Source organism: Salvia hispanica, chromosome 2 (assembly GCF_023119035.1).
Source record: "Salvia hispanica cultivar TCC Black 2014 chromosome 2, UniMelb_Shisp_WGS_1.0, whole genome shotgun sequence".
NCBI lineage: Eukaryota > Viridiplantae > Streptophyta > Magnoliopsida > Lamiales > Lamiaceae > Salvia > Salvia hispanica.
This window is the reverse complement of record NC_062966.1, coordinates 7,558,895-7,565,601: the sequence shown is the minus strand read 5'-3', so window position 1 is coordinate 7,565,601 and position 6,707 is coordinate 7,558,895.

The following is a 6,707-nucleotide window of genomic DNA, read 5'->3' as shown; positions in this document are numbered from 1 at the left end:
CAAGTAGAAGCTCTCTAATTTGATGAAGCTTGAGTTTTTATTTAGAGGGGAAAGCCAATCCTTTTTGTAGAAGGAAAAGATCTTCAAAATATAGTAAATCTTGGAGCAAATCTAGGGCATCTCGGATTCGCCGCCTTTCTCCGGCGGGCCGCCGCACCTTGGCCGGCGGTCGCCGCGTTGGAGTCCAGAGAAAGTGTGTTTCTCCGGCGGCGGACCGCCGCATGACTTCCGGCGGTCGCCGGGCGAGACTTCTCTTCCAAGTGTAATTTTCCGAGGCGGACTGCTGCACTGCTCTTCCAGCTAGGCACCGGCGGTCGCCGCACAACTTCGCGACAGTTGCCGGTCGCCGTCTGACTCCAGATTTCCAGACTTTGCGTTTTGGCCCCCTTTTTCGGCTCAATTATGCACATTTCTCGCAAAACACGTCAAAATACCAAAATAGATAAAATATGCAAATAATGGACGTATAGAGTGACTTTGAAATAAAAAATGGACCAAATAATGGCCTTTAAACAATGCAAAATCCGAGCGTATCAATCACCTATGAGGTTTTGTTCGCGGTGGGACTTTTGAAGACCGACTCGAGTGGCCAAGCATTCTTCCTACAGTCGGCGCAGGATCACTTTCCTGTTCCACTCTCACAATTGACCAAGGTTGATACGTGGGACAACAAGGCCAATTGGAGGCTCGACACCGCCGCCCACCGGAGTGCAATCGAAGTTAACCCCATCGCAGGGGAGTTTAGGGGGTGGAACATGCCGCTGTGAGTCCCCAACTTCAAACTGGAAGTTGATTCCACCTACGCCGCCATTGATGAATATATGGAGGGTGGACAGCATTCGTATGCTCAAGGAAGTGGGGTACCGCCGCCGCAATAGGAGGAACCGCCGCATAGGCCGACCGGATCCACAAGAGGAGTTCCAAGCCGGTACTTCCGCCCAAATAGGAGAGGTATTCTCCTATTTGCAAAACATGTCCAACACTTGGGACAATCGTTGGGCGGAGCAGCAGCAGGTGAACAACTTCAATCAACAAGGTTGGGAGGCCCAAGGCGATTGGCGGGCGGCAGAGATGAACTTTTGGGAAGCTCAAAGGCTCGAGGACGTTCATCAATGACAACAACTTGCCGAGCTTCGCCAAATGGCCACGGAGGCTCAAGAGGACCGTCAAACCATGAGGGCGGACATCACCTACCTCATAATGAGCACTTGTATCATTACTCTATTTTAAGACAATTTATTTTGACTATTTTGACAATTTTTTGAATAAGTTTTTGGTTATTTTTATCTTGAGTTTTCGTTTTTAAGCCTTGAAAATTTTTCGCAGGTTTCTGGACTCCCGCCAGCGACCGCTGCATAGCTCGCAGCGGCCCGCTGGCCATTCGCTGGAACATTCTTACTCGTCCACAGCTACCGCTGCCAATCTACAGTTTCCAGCGCGATTTTTGATCTTTTTTGAATTTTTGCCCCGTCTGGACCCCACGAGAAAATTTCAAGGTATCTTAATTGCTTTCTAGTTTACTCACGTCCCTACCGACTCTACAAACTTATTTTACCCTTTATTGTAAATAAGTTTGAGGGGATGAAGTGGTGGATCGTGAGTTTAGGATTTTTGTTTTGTTTTTGTTTTTGCTTTGTTTTTGAAATAAAACCCGAAGGTGAATTTCTTGTGAAAAAAGTCGTGAACTTAACATGAAGAACTTAGAAACACGCATGCTTATTTAACATAAAATGTAACTTAAAAGAATCCTTCATTTTGGCTGCTCCAACTTGGACGAAAATGCATCATGTATCTTCAATTTGGGCATCAAATATGTGATATTTAGTAAATCCAAGCTTCATGCATTGGGCTTCCCATTGACTTGAATAATATTCACCATTTGGCCCAATGTAGAATGGTCTTGGAATTGGGCTTTTATTTCAGCAACTAAAAGTATCATGGACTCCTTTATCTTCTTAGCTCTAGCTCTTGTAATTGGTCCATTTTGAATGATCAATGGATCCATCTTCTTGTCCTTGTAGATCAGCTTGGGTGTGTCTCCATCAATATGAGTGAAATAAAGTTAGTGAAATGTAAGGTGTATTACCAAAAGTAGTAAAAATGAGGCATTTATTGGTGAACGGACGAGAATGACAAAATAGGATATCTATTAATGGATGGATGGAGTAACTCATAAAAAAAAAGAGTTTATGCTTATGTATGTTCTACGAATTTAAATGCCAAAATTTATAAGTATACCAAGTATAACCAAAATTTCATTTCGATTTATTTTTTATTTTTATATTTATTTTCAGAGAAAAGGAAAGAATAAAATAAATGCTTTACGTACTAGATTGAAATATACACGCTGGCACTGTGTTCCCTCTCGCATACTCGTAGACTATACGTATTGTCGCATTATACGCCAAGAATATCTCCCAATTAATCAATGTCAAAGTATCAAAGTATTACAGTTCACCGCCCAAAACTCCGAGCTGAATAATTAATTTTGAAGATTCTTATTTTTGTTATTTTATACATCTATATGAACTGAGTTGCTCATTTTTTTGATTGTTAGATAAGTACTCCCTCCATCGGTGAATAAGAATCCCGTTTTCCCCATTTTAGTCCGTCCACAAATAAGAGTCTCAGTTCACTTTTACCATAAATGGTAATAGGGTCTCACCTTTCACTAACTCATTTACTAACATTTCATTTAAAACTAATACTCCCTCCGTCACATTAAATATACAACATTTGGCATCAGCAGATGATTTTATACAGTGTTGTTTTGTGAGTTAATGAAGAGAGAGTAAAGTAAGAGAGGTGAAAAAGTAGAGATAGAGTTGTTTCTATTTTAGGAAACGTTTCATTTTTAATGGGACAATTCAAAAAGAAAAATGTTTCATTTTTAATGGGACAGAGGGAGTATATACAAGTGAGACATCTATTCCATTAACTTTTTACAACCCACTTTTCTTAACATTTCTTAAAGCTCGTGCCACCAAGAAATGAGACTCCTAATGGCAGACGGAGGGAGTATCTGTGTCAATAGCTAAATAGACTACTAATTTCATAAAGTTTCTGCACATAGTATTATACTCCCTCCGTCCACAAATAAGAGTCTTGTTTTTCCATTTTGGTTTGTCCACGAATAAGAGTCCCGGTTCATAATTACCATAAATTATAAAGAGACCCCACATTCCACTGACTCATTCCACTCTCATATCATTTAAAAATAATATATACAAGTGGGACTCCTATTCCGCTAACTTTTTTCCACCCACTTTTCTTAACATTTCTTAAAACCCGCGCCATTTAGAAATGAGACTCTTAATCGTGAACGGAGGGAGTACTACTTAAGATATCCACCTTTCCTATTTAACTTGTCTTATTCAAGATGTTCACTTTCTATATTTGTCAATAAATCTATCTCTCTCTCCGTATTAAAATATTTAACTACTTTTTTCTCTCTACTTACTTCACCTAACAATTTTTTATAAATTATCATATCATTCAAAAATATAGACATTTTGAATGAGACAACGAGAATACTAAGTTGCATGTTTTCTAGGACCCGATACATACAAAGGGTAAATACAAAACATAATTTTATATCAAAACTAAGACTGACTATTAGATCAAAAAATTGACGATGGTGATCAAATATTCTCGGCTGTCATTAGTTTAATGTGAATATGACAATAAGGGATAAAATGGTCCGACTAAAAATTATAGTACTCCTTTCGTTCCATAAAAATAGGTCATTTTTTTTTATTTATTTATCCCATAGAAACAACTTATATTCATTTAGGTAACACTTTTCTTCTTATGTTTTAGTTTATCAATTATGGACCCCACCATACACTACATAATTTAAACTATTTTTCTCCTTCTCTTTTGTATTACCAATTGTGCGCATTGAAACTCGTATCAACTCTAAATGACCTATTGAGGGAGTATTATATATGCATATATAATTCGAAAATACGCATACTACCCCTGTCCCATAAAAATATGTGCATTTCCATCTATGAAAGTTATCCCAATTTATTACCCATATACATCAAGTTTACAACTTATACCACCATTAAAACACTAATATAAATGGGGGTCTCACTATCTATTAACACTACTTTAACTACTCTTCCCCTCCTCTCTCTTACTATACTAATTTTGTCTTAATTCACATGCTATATATGATCATATTTTTATGGGACAGAGGGAGTATTTTTTTTTTAGCATTATATACACTGCAGTACTTGGGCATTGCATGCATTGCACTTGGTTCATTACATCATTGCAACATACTCCCTCTGTTCCACAGTAATAGATGCGGTTCATTTTCTGCACTCGTTTTGAAAAAATGATATTAAATAAATAAAGTGAAGAGAGAGTAAAGTAAGATAGAGAATAATGTAGAGAAGAGTCTTATCTACAATTAATATTCTCAATCTTACTTTACTTTTTTTTCCACAATGAGTGCGCAAAATGAAATACCTCTATTACTGTGGAACGGAGGAAGTACTTAATTAAATCGCAACTACTTGCAAATTCGAAAATACACTCAAACAATATTTTATCGGCATTATACATTGAACTTAGAGCATTATGTACATTGGCCTATCACATAACAATGCAATTAAGAACACTATATACAAATTACTAGTATTAATTGGTATGTGAAAAAATAATATGAATGGAGAGATTTATATAAAATTTAAGGATAATTGCGATTTAGTTCATAACTTTTGATTGATTTATAGTCAATTTCATAACTTTTGAATCTGGAAAATAAAATCACCAACTTTTCAACATTTTTCAAAATTCCCACATTAGTTCAAAATTGAAATTAATGTGACAAAATTAAAATTGACATGACAACAAAATAATGTTATTTTTGACAAAAACGACGTCGCTATATTTTGAATATTGTTAAAAGATATCGATATATCCAAAACAACGTGGTTTTATTTTTGTATCGTATTAATTTTGTCATATTTATTTAGAATTTTGACCAACTGTAGGACAATTTAGAAAAATTGAAATTAGAGTTGTGATTTTACATTCAGATTTTAAAAGTTATGTGATTGACCAAAAGTCAAACAAGCCCTATGATTTAAATGATAATTAATTTATCCCTAAAATTTAGGTTTTTTGGGAAGTTTTTTAGATTTATAAGGATTATCAATATTAATGATTCAAAAAATGGACAATATTATGATAATGCATCTCGAATGCATTATATACAGTGCACTAGGACATTATTCAAATGAATTACAACATCAACTATTTTTATATAACCAAAAAGATTGATTCGCTGATTTAACTATACTACATAAATCATATAAATATTTTACATGGTGCATTTTAGACTATTAATCATCTAATGTTGATTTGATTCATTCCCTACAGGGTGTATATAAACTCATGTTATGTTTTATGATAGTTGGTCACAGCCCTTTACCCTTGATCGCATATATATTCCTGGATGTGTGTGTGTGTGTGTGTGACACACTTATTTTTTGCAAATTCATCTATTACGTAAATTGTACAATCAACATAATTCTTTGGGGCGTAATTGGAGCAGAGAAATAATTGATATTCCTCTATACCACCAAGTGAACGTGCTATTATTCCATGCTTTACCAACTCTAATCATTTGCTAAAGTCATTAGCGATTTAAGAAATTATTACTAATTTATTACGCAGCCGTCGTGGTTGTGGGGTTCTAATCCACTTAGCACGTACTATTATTCATCACTAATGTTAGAGTACATTGTAAGTGCATGGCAACTGCGCAATTATTATTTTTTTCTAATTAATGATATTGTCAAATAATATCTAAATCACTAAATGACAATATTTGAGATTGCTTTCAATGAAATGTAGTAAGTATTTACTTTATCCCATATACAAGTGTTAGTATAAATGTATATTTATGACTTAGAATGACATGGCAATATAAACCCAATGACCTTTAAATTCGAGGTGCACATACAAATTATAATTGAGAAATCATGAAGTATATTGTTCCTGAATTTGATAGGGACGAAGCTATTGGAAAAGGACGTGATTTACTTTATAATTTCACAATAAAACCAAAGTTCAACAAATCTACTCAAATCTTGCATTCTATCAATCCTCATTTGTCTGATCTAAATGCATCTTAATTATCTGACTTTAATGCAATCATTAGTTGAGTTTTTGAATCTTACAGCTAGGATAGTGATAAATTAATTATAAGCACTAAATAGGTTGGAACTTGGAAGGACAAATTTAATATACATATACGTATTCATTTATGAAATGTCTACATTCACATTTGAAAGTGTGTAAATAATTAAATACTAAATAAAAGAATAGAAGAAGAAGTGGGGGTGGTGAATTCTGTGGTGCCAGGCTTGCACTCTAATTCATCACAAGGAATCGTTCCCAAAAAGTAATGGGTTTGCTTCAAAGCCAACCGATTCTCACTCCTTCCCTCACTCCATTACCATCACAAACCACCGCAACTAATATTCTTTTTTATTTCTCCGTCCCACTCAAAATGTCTACCTTTTCCTTTTAGTTTGTCTCACTCAAGATGTCTACTTTCTATAATTGAAATAAATATATCTCTCTCTCCTTTTTCAAATGTTTAACTACTTTTTTCTTTCTATTTACTTCATCTAACAACTCAACCTAAAATATGGTGTTACTCAAGAAAGATGGACATCTTAAAAAGA